The 18,349-nt window shown below is 40.0% G+C and overlaps 1 long non-coding RNA gene across 4 annotated transcripts in view; it reads left to right on the top strand.

Annotated features, from left to right (window-relative positions):
• The first annotated feature begins 2,543 nt into the window (after positions 1–2,543).
• LOC109921849 overlaps positions 2,544–18,349 on the top strand; it is a 26,078-nt gene continuing 10,272 nt past the window's right edge. For 3 of the 4 annotated variants that reach the window (XR_007261979.1, XR_007261977.1, XR_007261980.1), the window contains exons 1-3: positions 4,429–4,558; positions 10,014–10,650; positions 12,973–13,121. This is a non-coding gene — a long non-coding RNA (uncharacterized LOC109921849). Of the gene's footprint in view, positions 3,124–4,428; positions 4,559–10,013; positions 10,651–12,972; positions 13,122–18,349 lie in introns of those variants that run through there. The other variant, XR_007261978.1, reaches the window with a different exon arrangement.

Below are 18,349 nucleotides of genomic sequence, written 5' to 3'. Positions count from 1 at the left end.
GACTGTTTAATTATCATGATCTTATGTTGTCTTCATGCACTATCTTTAAACTGTAGAAAAAATACATTTTCCAAAGGCTATTATTGGCAGACTTTCCAATAGTAATCTCCACAGAGAGTATTGCGTTCATAGCTTAAGGAGTCTTTGATGTGATGTATGAATATGAGTACAAATTTATAAGAAATTAGCCACTTGTTATTTAAAAGATTTAAAAACGCTTCATGATTGGACTTTTTCCACTATCAGGTATGTAGGTAGAGAGCAAAAACAAAGTTGCTGGAAAAGCTCAGCAGGTCTGGCAGCATCTGTGAAGGAAAAAACAGAGTTAACGTTTCGGGTCCGGTGATGCTTCCTCAGGACTTCTTTCATAGATGCTGCCAGACCTGCTGAGCTTTTCCAGCAACTTTGTTTTTGTTCCTGATTTACAGCATTCGCAGTTCTTTCGGTTTTTATTTATGTAGGTAGAGAGCATGGATTTTTAGATATTTATCTTATATCATATCTTCATGGCTTCTGATATCAACTAATGGTGGATACCAGGTGAAATGGCATTGTGTTGGCATGGAAGGTTTGCTTGCCCCATTGCTATTTCCCTTGGCCCTGTTACAGTACTTTCCTTTTGTTCTTTTTCCACCCTGCACTTGTTTAATATCCCTAAATTTTCAAAACTGGCTTTTGCTCTGAGTTGCGTGGCACATGTTGGGAAGTTTCCACAGCTCAACAAATCCACCTCAGCTTAAAGCGCCCATTCAGATTCAGGTCTTGCTTTCAAGGGCCTATTGACTCTGGAAATGGATCCTGCGCAGTTCTCTGTGATTTTGTCACAGTTGTGATAACAGCAGTTAGGCCCTCTATCCTTCGCCTCTCACACCCCGTCAACCCTAGCACACATGCTTCATGGCCCCACATATGTTTAATGCCAACTCAATGCCTATCCATACCCTCTGTGCAACTCAATGCCAACTTATCTCCCTCATCAGCCTCCATGACCCTTGGTTTCTCCCATGCCAAACTTAATGCCACCTCTTGTCCTCACTTTCTAAAACTCTATTTTGCAATTCCCCACAGAATCCATGCTAAATACAAAAGCAAAATGTTGTGGATGCCAGAAATCTGAAACCATAACAGAACCAGCCTGGCAACATCGGTGGAGTGAGAAAAACAGTAAACATTTTGGGGGTTGATGATCAGAACTGAGAACAGTTTGAAAAGTAATAGGTATGAAGGGAGATTGAAGGCTGGAAGGGAAGGTTAGAAAAAGAATAAAAGGGAAGGTCGGTAATAAGGTGAAAGACTAAAGGTGGTGCACCATCAAAGGACATGATAATGGCAGCAAGCAGAAAAAACAAGCGCCTAGAAAATAAGTTGGTGACAGAATTATATAATTATATCATACAGGCATTATTGGGTGGCTGGGATGTCAATCAGAGATGCAGACGGGACGCTGACCTCATTGGAATGTCACTTGCCCTGCCTCTCACTCCCTGTCAATCAAGACCTAGATCCCGCCTCTACGCCGCGTCGATTGGCGGGTGGGCGGGAGCCGCTTGGGGCGTCCATTAGATCCCGGGTACATCAATCCAAAGGAGGCGGGCGGGCAGCTCCGGTGTGCGGCCTTTTGATTGGTCGATAGAGCTGTCAGTCCGTGTCGGGGCGGGGCTATTTGGGTCTGAAGGTCCTGGGCGGGGGTAGTGGGTGATGACGGTTTTGGGCCTAGGTGATATTTTTGTTGTGAGAGGAAACAGTAGCTTGGAGAGAGAGAGAGAGAGAAAAAAAAACACCGGGGAGAAGAGAGAGCGAGGAAAAGGTCAAATCAAAGACGGAGGCGACTCGGAGACAGACCGGGCTCGATAACGGGGAGCGTAAACAAAATCTAATCGTGACATTTTATCTCACAAAATTTTGAAGATGACACTGTTTGCTGCGGGAGCCGGTTTGGGATGGAGGTTGGGAGGGAGCGGGTGGGTGATTTATGCCGGGCCGGGCGGCAGCTGGACGGATCAGGCCGCTACCTCCAGCAGGGCCTTTCGTAAGTGAGCCCAGTGTGTTCAGGCGAACACTGTGGAGCCGGGAAACCGCTTTAATTGACCACCATTTGGGCGGAGGAGGGAGGTTGGTGTTGTGGAAGACCCTGAAAATTTTCCCGTCTCCTCCGATGTCTCAGTCATCTTTTCTAGCTTCAGTTTCCCCCCCCGCCAACTAGATCTTCAAGTTATCCGCGCACGAGCAAACAGCGATTTTGTTTTCTTTTGTTGATGTTAAGACGCGAGAAGTTTGACTTTCTCTTTAGTGGACATAATTTCTGACTTTCTGGAGTTGATTGTGCAGATTTAGTGTATCTCAATATCTTGTTATGGACAAATACAAGTATAAGATTTTGCTTTTCTCCGGCGTTTACTTTTTCTTGCCTCTCTCCAAATTCGCTCGTTCCCCCCCCCCCCCCCCCCAGTTATTTTTAATTCATTAATCCAGTGCATTGTTTCTCATTTGTTTCCCGTTAATTTGTGATCCGATTTGGTCGAGAAAGTGTCAACGAGTTGGCATCTGTAGCGACGTCCTTAAGAAGTGTTTCTGTCTCTTCTTCTTCCCATCCACTCGCGTTCAATATATTTGAAATATTTTTAACTTTCTCTTCCTGCTCCCTCTTTCCATTCCGGCAACGGTCAGGCTGCATACCGAGTTTGGATGTTTAGAAGTGTTGAGCGTCATGAGTAATTGAGATTAGCTTTGTTATCAGTTTCAGAGGGTGATGGTTAGAATTTGTGTTCGTATGCCTTTTTAAAAAAACTAAGTTGATTGGATGTTATTTTACTCAGTGGTGCCCATTTCTGCAAGTACATAGAAAGGAAGGGAGTAGCTAAAAAGTGAATGTTGTTCCTTCAGGGATGAGACTAGCGAATTAATGATGGGAATGAAGAAATATGTATGTTGAAAAGTATTTTGTATCAACCTTTTACAGTAAAAGTCATAAAATTTCAGTAATGGGAGAAAATTGAGGGCAAAAGGGATGTAGAAACTTGAAAAGGTTTAAAACTTCAACTTGCAAAGTTGAAGTGCTAATGCTCACTGTTACACTGGACCAATGGCCTGCATCCGTATGATCTTAAAAGAGGTCCTATCAAGGTTAGTGGATGTGTTATTTGTAATCTTCCAGAATTCATTAAAAATGACATATCTAATCAAAAGAGTATAGAAACTAAAGGTCATTATGCATAAAATTGTTCATTAGAAAATGCTGGATCAATTGTAAGGAAGTCGTAGAAGGACATTTAGAAAACTATATTAGCTCTGCTTGGTTGTATTATGAGACTGAAATTGTGTTTCACAAGCTTATTCAGTTCCTTGAGGGTGTAACAAGCAGTCTGGGTAAAGGGATTCTAGAAGATGTTTGAATTTCCAAAATTCGTTGTGACGTCCCAGGTAAAAGGTTGCTCGTACGCACGAGTTAAGAGTTCATGGTGTTGGGTAATGGAGGTATTGTATTAGCATTAGATCAAGGATTGACTGACAAACTGGGAACACAGAGTGGGAATAAATTGGAGATTGTCAGGTCATCAAACCATAACTTATCAAGCGCCAGAGGGACCTCAACCATTTATGTCTGGATCTAATATAGAATGTAGGGACCGAGAACATTTTTGCCAACTTTGATGGCACAAAGATAGATAGGAAAGAAGTCTTGAAGAGGATGTAGGGAATCTGCAAAAGAAATTTGACAGTCTGCGGGAAACTGATGTATACTTTAGTAAAAAAGAAGTAAAAGTGCAATATTACTTCATTGGAAGAAGGTGCAGAGCATTGTAGTGCAGAGGGATTTGGGTGTTATTGTACATTTAAGACAAAAGTAAGCATGTACAGCAAGTAATTAAGAAGGGAAATGGAATGTTGGTCTTCATTTAAAGAACGGTGCAGTATAAAAGCAGGGAAGTCTTGTTACAACTATACAGGACATTGTTGAGACCTCACCGAGAGTACTGTACACTGTTTAATCTTTTATTTAAAGAAGATTAAGCTTGCATTGGTGTCAGTTCAGGTTCGCTCTAAGAATGAAAGGTTGTCTTATGAGGAAATGTTGAGCAGGTTGAACCTGCATTCAGTCTAGTTTAGAAGAATTAAACATGATCTTCCTGAAATGCATCAGATAGTAACAGGGCTAGACAGGATAAGTGTTGAGAGAATGTTTTTTTTTCTTGAAGGAATCTAGAACCAGGGACACAGTTTCAAAATAGTGATCTTCTTATTTGAGGCAGAGGTGAGGGTGAATTTCTTCTGAGGGTTGTTAATCTTTAAAGCTCTCTATCCACCAACGAACAGTGAGTGCTTGTCTAACTCAGCCTTGAATTCTTTCATATGCTTGATATGCAAGGAAGTTGACAGTATTGACAGACAGGCAGGCAGGAGCATGAAGTTAAATAAAATCATTGCTGACATGACTGAGGCTTTAATGGCAGAATTGCGTTTCTTTACAGAAATGGACAAATAACTACTGCTCCTTCTATTTCTTATGTTCTTCAGTAGGCCAGATTTCCTGGGTATCGAGGAACAGCATGAACTAACGGTATTCTTTCTCTTTAAACTTTTGTTATGATTTGTTTATACTTTACATGAGTTAGGAGTTCTAGAGCAAGAAATATGCTTGTGCCTGTAAGATTGTTTGTGATGATTCACTTTCATGAGGACAGGAGTGTTTTGCTGCTAAGCTGGAGCTGTGTTGCCGAGGCCACAAAGTCTAATTGTCAAGTAAACAAGCTCAGGTCAATCATTTAATTATCTTGTCTAGGAGTTTTGGAGACTGGGAAGTGCTTGTAATATTTAGTCTTCAAGCCATTGGTTGTTACACATTTGGAAGAGAGTATTAGAAATTTGATCTGTTTTCCATGTTTGCATGAAAATATTCAGCTCCCTGCTAATGTGCTGGAAAATCAGAATTGACTTTATTGTAAAAATAATGTTGTAATTGTGATTGAATTAGATCTTCAGTCATCTATTCACATTAAATGTATGAGCTAATATACACTGTTTTACAACGTGCAGAATCTTTGGTATCGAATGTGATAAACAAGAATAGCTATAGAATTCCTAAGTAGAAAGACTTCAGCAACAAAGTTTTTTTTTTTGTTAAGCATTTTTAATCCCTGATGTTCCGACCTTGGCTCCAGAAAAGCACATTAGCCTGAGTGAAATATTGTGCATTCGATCCCCGCTGCAGTGATTTTAAATTCATAATCTGGGCTACACCTGTGTAATAGTGCACTGCACTATTGAAGCTGCCACCTTTCAAATGAGACATTAAATCGAGGCTCCATTTTCCCTCTTGCGTGATTGTAACAGGACCCATGGCACTTGTTAAAGAAGACGAGAGGAATTCTGTTATCCTGACCAAAAAATTGTTGTACTGGTATTGTCAGCCATTTCACTTATGGGACTTTGTTGTGTATTAATTTGCTGTAGTGTTTCCTTGCATGGCAACGGTGAATACGTTTCCAAAGTAATACAGTGACTGAAATACTTCTGAGATGGCCTAAGGCTTTGAAAGGTTTTAGGCATGAATCCTTTTATCTTGCTTCCTTCATTTTGAAAAATGTGTTTTTAGTCTTGCCAGTTGCCAGCTGCTAGCTGAACTTTCAGAGAAACCTTGGGAAAATATAGTTAATGCTAAACCATCATTGTTAATGACGACAGTTAACCTTGATGTATACCAACTCTGCCACTTTTTTAAGGAAGGGAATTTATGCTCAGCCTTTGTTTTACAATACCTACGCTGGTCCAATTTTTCTCTGGGCAGTACTGCATTATTTTCTTCTTCTCAATTTACTGTATTAATGTCTGTTTTTCCAGATAGATGGTTGTAACTTAGCAATGGCCAGTTGGGTAAAGAGTCATCTTAAGTTTTTGCAAGGAAGTTCTTTTTTAATCCAGAGAGGCTGGGAATTGTTTCCTTTTATTTGTAGCCAGGAATTTCCTTGTTCCCAAGAGGAAAGAATACAGTTTCCTTTACTGAGACAGCCCTGGAAGTCATGGCAAGAAGTATTGTTATTTTCAGTTATTTGGGGAATGTGCCTCAGAAAACACAAGTTATGACATGACATGTACCTTATATTATTAGTATATATTATTTGCCCACAGTCTTGAAATGTAATTGAACTCTTAATTTTCTGACTGAGGAAGGCAATCGCATGTTCGGCTAACGACAAACAGAAACAAAAATGGTTAAAACAGCATTTCTTAAAGTACTCCAAAGGTTATACTGGACATGTTTAATATTATTTACAATTGCTGTAAATTGGCAACAGTCTGCTGAGTAATTGTTTCACAGACATTCATCACTGGTGTCATTTCACTGATAGAAGAGCAGCAAAAGTATGTTCCATGAGGTTTCTTCCAAAGAGCAGTGTGGACCTTCTCTACAATTAGATATTTTTATTTAACCTGGTTCATTGTTATTTTGTGGAGCAGCTGGACTTGAACCCAAACTTCCTGACTCAAGCCACTGCACCACAAAGTCCTGCTCCACAGCTAGGTATTCTTCAGTCAACCTGTTTAGAGATGTTATGACTCACCCGTGGAGCAGATGGGACTTGAGCCCGGGCCTCCTGGCTCAGAGGTACTGCCACTGTACCACAAAACTCTGCTCCACAGCTACTTTTATTTACCTATCTTTCAAATCGACCTGCTCAGAGGCTTTATTGTACACCTCTGGAGCACGTGGAACTCGAACCCGAGTCTTCTGGTCCAGGTGTAGGGACAGTCTCACTGTATCACAAGAGGGCCCTTCTACTCCACAGCTAAAACACAAAATTAAACACAAATCAGGTGTAAGGCGTCTGTCCAGTTCAAAGCAGTGCATGACTGTGACCCTGCACACAAACGGAATTTCATCTGTCGTGCCTCGCTTAGGGCAAACTTTTGGTAAAGTTTCACATGAATAACTGTCATCTGAATTCAAAGTAATAGAATTTCTGCTAATACTGCAAATATAGAGCAGTTGACTGCAGTTAAATTTGTGGAGTTGAAGGCAGGTTATTGGCCTAGTTATGTGGTAGAAGGTATAGAGTATGAATAATGGATGTATATTCAAATTAGTGGGAAGTGCCTAGTGATGAACCAGATTTGCTTCAGAGACTTGGTGAATCACTAATACTGATAATAGAGCATACGTCTGAATAGCTGATGATGAAGTTTGGTCGTGAAGTCAATAGCATAAAATTACAAAAAGTATTGATCGATTAAGCAAGTGAACAAAACTTAAAGTGCATCACAGTAAATGAGGCCATTCACTTTAAACCAAGGCGGGCTAGATCCTAGATTTAATAAAAATGGAATCTTGTTACAGTGGATACCAACGGCATTTTAGGGTCCTGTATAGATAAATTAAGGAAATATAGTGGTCACGAAAAAAAAATCACAAAATTTCAGCCGTTTAGTCCATCAGTCTTTTTTTCGAGGCGGTTAAAAAAATAAATTTTTCTATAGTCATACGAAACCTTGCTTGCACCATATCCAAAATGCAATGCTCTTTTCTGGACACCACAACATTTAAAGGATGTTTTGGCTGTGAAAGGAGCACCAGTAAAAACCCACACAGACAAGGGGAGAATGTGCAAACTCCACACAGATCGTCACCTGAGGCTGGAATTGAACCTGGGTCCCTGGCGCTGTGAGGTAGCAGTGTGAACCATTGTGCCACCCATGTCTCCTTTTTTGTCATACATTAAATATGTGCTCTTTGGTTCTTAAGCATACCACCACTGGGAATCGTTTTTCCTTATCTTTTCTGTCCGTACCTTTCGTGATTTTCAATACCTTTTCTCAAATCTCCTCTCTCATTCCATTCTCTTAAGGGAAACAGCCCAGCCTTTCCCAACTTATCTACATCACCGAAGTTCCTTGTTCCTGGAACCATTTTTGTGGTCTTTGCACTCTTAAGAGTTTCACAGCTTTCCTGAAATGTGGTGCCCAGAACTGAATACAATATCTGAGGTTGAACCAGCATTAAGTTTAATAAATGTAACAAATTGAGAGGTGATTTCATTGGAAGGTTTTAGGATTTTGAAAGGAAGTGATAAGATAGACTGCTTTTCCACATTGATGGGGGATGTTTAGGATCACGTGGCATCATAGCTGGGCCATTCAGGAGAGATGTTCGGCAACACAGAGTGGTAAAATTATGGAACGCTCTCAAAAAGCAGTGGAAGCTGTATCAATTAATATTTTACATTTATTTTTAATCTTCTTGTTCAGAAATGTTGTGACGCACCACAATGGCAGTTAGGTTTTAACCTGGACATTCTGAGCCAGAGGTAGGGTCACTAATATCTGGATCAGCACAAAGGATAGTAATTTTGAGCTTTAGTGTCTGAATTGCGTGCATGTAATTTTTTAATCTTAACTAAATGAGGAAGCAGTTGATGATAGGCAGGTAAATGGTTAACATTAGTGGAAAGGTAGAGAATCAGAGGAAACTGATTTAAGGTAATTTTCAAAAGGACAATGCTGACATGAGGGAAAAGCTCTTAAAGCAGGGATTAAAGGAAGGTGAAATCCAGGCTTCAATAAGAAAATTGGATTGTCATCTGAAGGGGAAAATACTTCAAGGCTGTATGGAAAGTTGAGAGAGTAGGACTAGCTGAGCTTGTATTGCAGATACCTAACACAACCTGTGTTTCTGATCAACCTGTTCAGGTGTTACTTCACACACTTATGGAGCAAGTCAGACTTGAACCTGGGTCTCTTAGTCCAAGGGGGTAGGGATGCTACCTCTGCGCCACAAGAGGGCTGCCAGAGAACTAACACACATGCAGAGGGCTGAATGACCACCACCTGCATCATATCCAATGATTCTCTGAAGTAATTGTTGCATCTTTCAGCAATGTGATGGAAGCAGAAACTCTGATTTTATTTTTGAGATGCAGAACTGGAAACTGATGAAAGGAGGCTGGAATTATAGCCTCATCTGGAGTGTTATCTTTTTATGTATTGAAGACCTCTTTCATAAAATCCTAAGTTGTGATTTGTCTTCATTGTTTATAAAATTCAGACTGGTGTCTTCTAACCCAATGATGGTATATGGCCCACCTAGATTTTCAATTAAAGCTCAACAGGAACCTTTTTAAAATGAATAGGTTACAGTGGTGCTTAAATTTGTATCAGCATTGATATATCTTCAATTTAAAACAATCAAACAACAGCTCTCAATCAAAACAACAGAGATTTGAGGATGTAGGGAATTTCACAGTTGTCTTTTTTCACTATAGTTTGCTGCACTTAAAACCTGAAAATTAGATTATCTAATTTGCTCACTCAGTCCTTTTTCCTTACTGTGACATTTGGCCTTTAATCATAGAATCCCTACAGTGTGGAAACAGGCCCTTCGGTTAAACAAGTCCACACCGAACCTCAGAGCATCCCACCTAGACTCGTTCCCCTGTAACCCACCTAATCTACACATCTCTGAACACTACGGGCAAATTAGCATGGCCATTTGCCTATCCTGCACATCTTTGGACTGTGGGAGGAAACCGGAGGACTCTGAGGAAACCCAAGCAGACACTGCGAGAATGTGCAAACTCCACACAGATAATTCCACCCTTGGGAGACTGAACCCGGGTCCCTGGTGCTGTGAACCAGCAATGCTAACCACTGAGCCACCGTGCTGCCCCTAGGGATCTAACCTTTTTTTTTAATTTTAGCGGTAGGTACGGGGCAATTTCTGCTCACTAAAGCTGTTTAAATCCCTGCAAATATTGCATTACGTTAATATGAAATACTTGTACCTTACTCCTTGAAACAAACCAAGGGAATATGTTTCTAGCTTTTGTCCTTATTTACTGTATGGAGAACATGATTGAAACTGTACGCCTATAAATATCAATGTTGCACGTTGAGAGGTTGAATTCAGAATTTGACAACCAACTTGCACTGTTACAGCACTGAAGTGCTACTTTTGCCCCTAATGTGTAGGTAGCAAATCACAAATATTTAATGACCGTTTTTTTTTTGCCCTTCTAATGCAGTTCCACCGATACTGAGGATGACTTTCTTCCAATCTGGTGTTGTGGGTCCTGAAGTGACTAAACAGGCTGCTGCATCTGCACACCCTGCTACAGATGGGACAAGTGGTGTTTAAAGAGGTGGAGGGATGGGTGCTCAAGTGTTCGCATGCTGTTTTGGTTCTTTGCACTTGGCCTTTACCTGAGCCTGTCACAGATGCTCAGGATGGTTGGCACCTTTGTATTGCTGCTTCTCCAGTCTGGGTGGTCTTGAGCAAGAGATTCCCATCGAGTCAGTGGGCATGTTTTTTTTTTAATTTCTTCCATAAGAAAACTTTGAGGGCATCGTTCAAAAATTCCTTCTGCCCTGGAGAACTGTTTGCTGAGACAGAGCTCAGGGTAAAGACCCACTTTTGGATGTCTTCTGTCAGGTGTACAGATGGTGTGACTGGCTCAGCACATCTTATTGTCAGTAACCATTACCTCTGTTACCCCAAGAGAGGGCACTGATACTGGAGTACATGTCCTGCAATTTGACTTACAGCGGGATTTTGTACAAAATTGCAATGGTCAACACCATATGTTTCCTGACCTCTAATATCAGTCATGGCTGAAGAAGTTCTGGAGTTTGATTTACGTTCAGCACAGTGAGTTATTCAAGGTAGGTTGTCTTGCATTATTCATATTGATTTCAAAGTACAGCTGAGAAAAGACTTATAAATTTAATACTTGTTTATATTTTTCTTGCATCTTTTTAAGCAGATTTTGGAATGAATCCCAAAACCCTGTTTCTTTTCCAGTTTTCTGATCTGTTAGCCTTTTACCTTTGGCACGTTAGAAGTAAAAATGGGCTCTGTGGATGAGATACAATGGTTTTTTTTTCAATTGACTTATTTATGTTGATGCTATGTCATGGCTGACTCAATATGATAAATAGCATTGAGTAAAGCAAGCCATAAGTCAGTCATAACTTTGTCATTTTTGTTATCTTCTGAAATGCATGTTGTTTTATCATTTGTCAGCCCTGACAAGGACAAGTTCTATTTATGTTGCGTTTTAAAATCTCTTCAAAGGCATTTTGCGTCTCTTCCCTCCGCCAACAGCACACTCATGTGCAGCGCGTGTGCGCACACACTCACACTTTCTTAGTGTATCACTGTCACTGTCAATCTTCATCAGCGGCAGCGCGTTCTTCTCTTTGAGTTAGAAGTTCAGTTCAAGACCCCCGACAGGATTGAGTTCATGGTCTGGATTGGTGTCTTGCACATTAATGGGGATACTACAATGCCAGAAGTGTCAGTTTTTGGATAAGATGGCATCCAAGACCTATTTGCCTATTCAGATGGATGCAAAAGATCATGTGAAAATCAAGAAGTTATGCAGTGCCCTGACTAATGGTTATTTCTCAACTCGTGCTATCAAAATAAATTGATTTGTTATTTATTTGCTCTGTGCAAATTAGCTACAGTGTTTCCCTGCAAATACACTCAGCCTCAATTGTGACTCCCCAAATATTTAAGCAGCCTTTGTCTGATCTGTGCAATATCGTGGTTTGGGTTGACGAATGGAAAGTAATATTCGCATCAGACAATGACCATCTCCAACAAGCGAATCGAACTATTGTCACTTGACACTCAATGGGTTTATCATCAATGAATCTCCCACTATCAACATTCTAAGGGGTACCATTGACCAGAAGCTAAGAACCCTGCAGCAATAAGTTACCACCTAAGTCTCAAAATCTGTTCGCCATCTGAAAGTTACAAGTCAGTAGAGTGATGGTATATTTGCCACTTGCCTGGTTGAGTGCAATTCCACCTCTGAAGAAACTTGACACTATCCAGGCCAAAGCATCCCACTTGATTGGCCCCACACTAGTAAACGGCCTCTACCACTGACCCACAATTACAGCAGTGTGCCCATTTACAAGATTCACTGCAGAAATTTACCAAGGCTTGTCGGGTCACACCTTACAGATTCTTAACCGTTGTTCATCTAGAAGGACAAAGGCAGCAGAAACACAGAATATCACCACCTTCAAGTTTCCAGCTAATCCACCAACCTTCATGACATCAAGCTGATGCCGATCCTTCAGTTTCACTTGATGAAAGTCCTAGAACTCCCTCTAACTGCATTTTAGGCGTATTATACCAAATGGACTGCAGTGGTTCAAGAAGCCAGTTCATCACCACATTCCCAAGAGCATCTGGGAATCGATAATAACTGGCCCAACCAACAAAAGTGACATCCCAAGAATTAATTTAGAATTTGGAATTAGAATTAGTTTTATTGTCACGTGCATTCAAATGAGTGCAGTGAGAAGTGTACAAGTCACTGCTTATGGTACCATCTTATTTACAAAGGTCCCTAAATAAAGCTTCTTCAGTTACAGTTCTTAGAAAAATAGAGAGGTTAAAAATTCCAGCATTGCAGATTTTAGGAATAAATTATAAAATGGAGAAAAAACAAGTCCATGCTGGCATCTAGCCCCCAGTCTGCCTGACTCCAGACCATGCCAGCCTTCGCCTCCGGATTCACAAAGCTGGGAGATCGCTCTGGAATCACTTAGAGACCAGAAGTCCAATAGGTGTTGTTAGCTTAGCTTTGGGGCACAGACTCATCTGCTGTCTTTAACTTGAGGTAATTAACTTTTTTAAAACTGTTCACTAGTTTAGATGGCTGTAATTATCTGGTTGTGGTGAGATAGGAAGAGCTATTAGTGCCTCCAGGGAAATATTGTCAAGGAGTTTCTGTTTACCCTTGAAAATGTTAATTGAATTTCAAAAGGTCGCTTGTGATATCTTCCTAAGATTAGTGTAGTTTAGTCTCAGTACCAGCTGAATCTTCAGAGGTAGTCATGTGACTTCTCAGCCATTTTCTTAGCTGCTTTGTCCATTTCAAGCCAGATTACATATTTTACTTAAAAAAAAAATTAACAACATAACCATGACTCTTTCTTAATTTATTGAATTTATTGTCTCAGTTGTAGGACGTGACTGGGAGAGGACTAAACCTCAAGTTGAAAGTCTAATCTGCCTAACATATCACCACAAGTCCAGCTTCAGTGTTCAAGTGAACAATGCGATATTTGAAGATACATATTTGGATTGAAAATTTGAATGAAAGCTAAAGGTAATTGATGAATAGGTGCACATAAATTATCTTTGATTGAAGTTTCTTTGATTTGATTTCACGTGTATGCGATAGCTCTGTCATCCACACTTCTCCAAACTCCTTCCATATTAGTGAATTGTCAGATTGTGTAGTTGCCATCCAATGTGAATGAGCAGAGATTTCCTCCAATTAAATAGAGAGGTTTGAAGCCAATGCATTTTCTCTCAATTTCAAACACTTCTGTACCAATTTGATCCCTCTTACTGACAACAGTAAGACTAAAACCACTTTATTTGCAATGTTTTTATCATACTTGAAATCCTAATCCATACCTTTTTACCTGAATATGACTATTTCAACATACTGGTGCGTTCTCTCACATCATTTCTCTGTGAAATGAGATCACCTAAAATTCTCCTCCCTATAATCTTAACACCAAGTCTCACTCACCTATCAAGCCCATGCTTGCTAACCTACACCTGGCTCCATCAAACAACTTCTTAACTTCTCATCCTTGTTCTCAAATTGCTCCGTGGTCTTGTCCCTTCCTATCACTGTTATCCCAGCAACCATTGAGACATCCATGCTTATCTATCTTTGGACTTGTGAACATCCCAATTTTAATTAGTACTATTGTTGGCTGCTTTCAGTTGTCTGGATTCTTAGCTCTGGAATTCTCTCCCTACACCTCACTGCCTCTGTACCTTGTTCTCTTCATTTAAGACATTTCTTAAAACCAACTCCTTGCCCAAGTTTATTTTGTTTGTTCATGGGATATGGGCATCATTAGCTAGGCCTGTAATTATTGTGTACCCCAGTAGAACTCGAAAGTCAACCACATTACTGAATCAAGTGCTGACCAAAGTAGAGAAAATGCCATGTTTATTTTCCCATTAGTGAGCCAGATGAGTTACTATGACAGTCAACAGTAGTTACATAGTCGCTAGATTTCTTTCCAACTTCAGATTTTTCTTTTTTTGTTGCATTCGTATTTCCCCATCTACCATGGTGGGTTTTGAATGTATGTCTCTAGAACATTAGCCTAGGGTTCTGGATTGCTAATCCATGAACACTATTCCATGCTTACTCAATATTTTAGTGATCTAACCTAAATCTCTTTGTGGTTCAATGATATATTTTATCATGCTCCTCAGACGTGCCTTTTAGATGCCTTATTATTTGAAAATACTGTAGTCGTTAACACACACTTAGTGTGGCACCTAGCCATATTGGTCAAGAAGTTCTCTGTTTTGACATGCTTCATTAGCCACACATTTGATGTTCAATGACTAGAATCATACTGAATGCATAGATCTCTCTAAGAATTTTGACCCAAGTGAAGTACCCTCAACCTCACCATCTTTAGCTGCATAAATTGCCTTCTCTTCTTCATAAAATCTAAAATGTAGCTGCCGTTGCTTTGCTTTCAGCTCCGAGCACAACTGTGCTGAGACCTAAGCAAGAAAGAGGGTAAATAATGTTTTAAAAGGCTCTGTGCTGTCTAGGATTGAGAAGCCAATTGATTGGTGCTTGTGCCATTCAGTGTCTGCCCCTTCACTATCAGCTACAGTGTAGTTGGAGAATGTACTGTATTTCACCAAAATGTATTTTTATCAGTCCTGTGACCTCCAGCATTGTGATAGGCCAGAGTAGTGTTGAAGCATTGTAACCATTGTGGCACACTATTTTAACTTAAACGTTTTTTATTGCTGGGTCAAAAGCGCTACCTAAAAATAATTTGTACAAGGAGTGCAGCAGTTCAAGGAGGCAATAAGCAATAAATAAAACTGCGTCAATGTTGTCCTTGCCCTGAGGATGGTAAGGTTTTCACAGCTGGTCTTGGCATTCCTGGAAGTTGATGAGAGAAAAATTCATGGTTATTAATCCTAATTACTATCCAGCAACAATTTTTGTGGAAATTGATGTGTGTGGTGAGGACTGAATTGTTGTGTCTGCGAATGAATTAGAATGATGGTTGAATGCAGGACAAAAGTAATTGATGAATCTGAAAGTGGTGTGGTCGAGCATACTTCAGTTGAGTTAAAAAATCTTGGAGAGCTATGCATCAGGTATATTTCTAGTTATTGTGACTAATATAGCATGTCAAAATATAGGATTTCCTGACAAGTATGATTAACTTTCAAGTTTGCCATTCATGGCTACCACCTTTAAATGGAAAAGACAGATTTAAAAGAATTTAGAAAAAAAGACTTGTTTATTTCAACATCTCTAGCATTTAGATTGATGTGCAGGCCGATTTTGTATTTTAGCTATCCTAGTATAATGTGATAATTTCTTGACGTGTTTTTCCATGAGGCTGGAACTCATTGTTTTGCCTAACACCTGTTTAGTGGTTGGGGGAAAGTTCCCCGTTTATAGGATTTTCTGGGCCGACCTACTATTCTGATTAAAATTTTAGATAAACACAATCCATAAGGCTCACCTCCCTGAACCAGCTCTGGGAGCTAGCTCTGCATTTAGTTCAATAACTCCAAGCTTTCCTTTTTTAAAATCTAATAATCTAATTCCTTCATTTTAAAAACTATTATTAGTTGTGAATTTATCTGCTACTGATCTGTTAGCAGATGCTCTTAACAATCCACCTTGGAATTCTTGATTAACTCTGTTGCTCACAATGTTAAAATTATGCCCTCTGGTTACCAACTCATTGACAAGTAAGAGTAATTTATCCTCTATTTTATCACATTGTTTGAGAATTGCTGCCAAATGAGATCTTCAGCCTTCTTACATTGGGGGCAAACGCAAGTGTGTTCACAGAACCGTCAGCTGAAGACAAGTATGTTTCAGCCTGCTATGAGGCAGACTAGGCTTTGCAACAAAAAACAGTTACTTATATGTATAATAGCACCTCTTTAATGAAAACTGTAAGTTTCTTTCAAATTCGAAGCACTTGGTAAACATTAATTTCTGTACAGAACTGGAACTGTTTAGGTGTTGGATAATGAAGGTAAGCACTCGGTAAAACCTGCCTGTAGCTCTGGTCTGAATCTTCCCAACAATTTACACTCCTCCTTCCAATGACAAAATAAAGGAGGAAGCAATGGTTACACGCAATTGAATTATCTGTAAAGTACCTTTTAAAATTTCAGGTTGCCTTCATTTCATGTTTGAAGCCATTTTGAGAATAGTAGCATCTTAACAATTGTATAAAAGATATAGCTCAATTTTGTGTTGGTTGCGAGATATATATTTGTAAGGAAAAGGGAATCTCCTTTTTGGAATAGGCCAGTTGGAGCTTTTTTCAGTGTCTCATTAGAAAGACAGCATTTTCCGCAGTGCAGCACTCCCTGGTGTCATTCTAGCTTGTGCACTTAAGTCTCTGGAGTAAAATTGAACCGATGACATTCTGACTTGGAGGGAAGAGCATTACGATAAGGCTGACAACTTTGGCAATGCAATGTATGTGGAATATGTTTTTTGAATGGAAACATTTAGGCCAGAGAGTCGTTTTTTTCTATTCATTTTATGGGATGTGGATGTCGCTGGCTGGCCAGCATTTCTTGCCCATCCCTAGTTGCCCTTGAGAAGGTGATGGTGAGCTGCCTTCTTGAACCGCTGCATTCCTCCTGCTGTGGGTTGACCCACAATGCTATTAGGGAGGGAATTCCAGGATTTTGACCCAGTGACGGTGAAGGAACAGTGAAGGACAGAGTAGGACATTTAAAAGGAGCCACCATTTTTAAATGAACAGATGTAAGTTTAAAATGAATTGTTACCCATGGTGAGTTCAACCTTCATTGGAAGAACTGCTTATATTAAATTCACTTATATCCTTTGACCTAACATTGAGGGCATGACCACTTATTCAACTCTAGCGTCACAAAAATAACTTAGGTCAGTCTGGTGCGCTTGTAAACTTTCTTGCCCCATTGAATTGGTATGTGTGTCTCCATGCATGTTCTCAAAATGAGTGAGTGAGCAGACTTTCTGGAAAAACAAACAAATGAAGTTGATTGAATTATGTTGCAATGCCTCATTTCATTTGATTTTTTTTTTAGAAACTGTTAAGCCATTATCTGGTTAGAGGTGACCTTGGCTTAAGAAATAACTTGTGTTACTGTCTTGTTTTGTACTTGTTTTAATAAATGCAAATTCATTCTTAATGAGTTATTTATTAAAGCTTGGGTGATGAGATTCTAAGTATTTTCTAATCCGCCTGTTCAGAGATGTTGGGACACAGATGTAAGACTTGAACTGGGCCTTCTGGTCCAGAGGTAGGGACGCTATTGCTATGCCATGAGCTCTCTTCTAACCAGCAGATACGACTGAATTCCGTTTTCTAGGCAAGCAGGTCACCATCATCCTTCTCAAATCTGAAGTTTGAAGCTATTTTCTAATCAATTTGATAAGAGATGTCATTACATACATCTAGAGCAGGTGGGACTTGAACCCAGGCCTCCTGGCTAGAGGTGGGGGTACTACTACACCATAAGAACTTGTTGTGGTGAGATTCTATTGTTATTTTAATCAACCTGTTCAGGCACGTGATGCACTTCGTTGAGTAAATGGGACTTGAACCTGAATTTCCTGACCTAGAGGCAGAGACACTACCACTGTGCCATAAGAGTCCTTGTGGTGAGATTGTACATACTTTCTAACCAGCCTGTTCGAGCAGGGAGGGCTTGAACTTTGAATCCAAGACTCTTGATTCAGCGGCTACCACAGTGCAACAAGAGTTTCCCTAATGCACAATAATGGCCCCTGCAGGTCACTTTGATTTTCATTAGCCTTAAATGTTAACTGCTATGAGTAAATTTTAGATATTTTCTAATCACATTGTTCAAAGGCCATTATTGCACACCTTGGAGGCAGGTGCTACTTGACCTGAGACAGGACACACACAGGTTTGTGAGATGCTATTTTTTATATCCAGAAATACTCTTCGACCACAACTGAGTGTTTTTCTTTTTGTTCCCCATCACCAAATCGCCCATAGTACTTTTTCCATTTATTAACCACCACCACTAAATCACCCATGTTGTCGGATTGATTAATTTACATGCAAAGCTCATGAAGGGCACATGATGAGATTCTAAAGTTGAATCTGTGATTGAGGCCAGCTCAGCTAGTATATTGAGAGAATGGACACTGACTAAATAAATCTAAGTTGTATAGGTAGCAGAGATAACAAGGTGTAGAGCTGGATGAACGCAGCAGGCCAAGCAGCATCAGGGAAGCAGGAAGGCTGACGTTTCGGGCCTAGACCCTTCTTCAGAAGAAGGGTC

The sequence above is a fragment of the Rhincodon typus genome, chromosome 4 (assembly GCF_021869965.1).
Source record: "Rhincodon typus isolate 14 chromosome 4, sRhiTyp1.1, whole genome shotgun sequence".
NCBI classification, from domain to species: domain Eukaryota; kingdom Metazoa; phylum Chordata; class Chondrichthyes; order Orectolobiformes; family Rhincodontidae; genus Rhincodon; species Rhincodon typus.
Note: the sequence above shows the minus strand (reverse complement) of the source record. Positions and strands in the feature narration are given on the sequence as shown.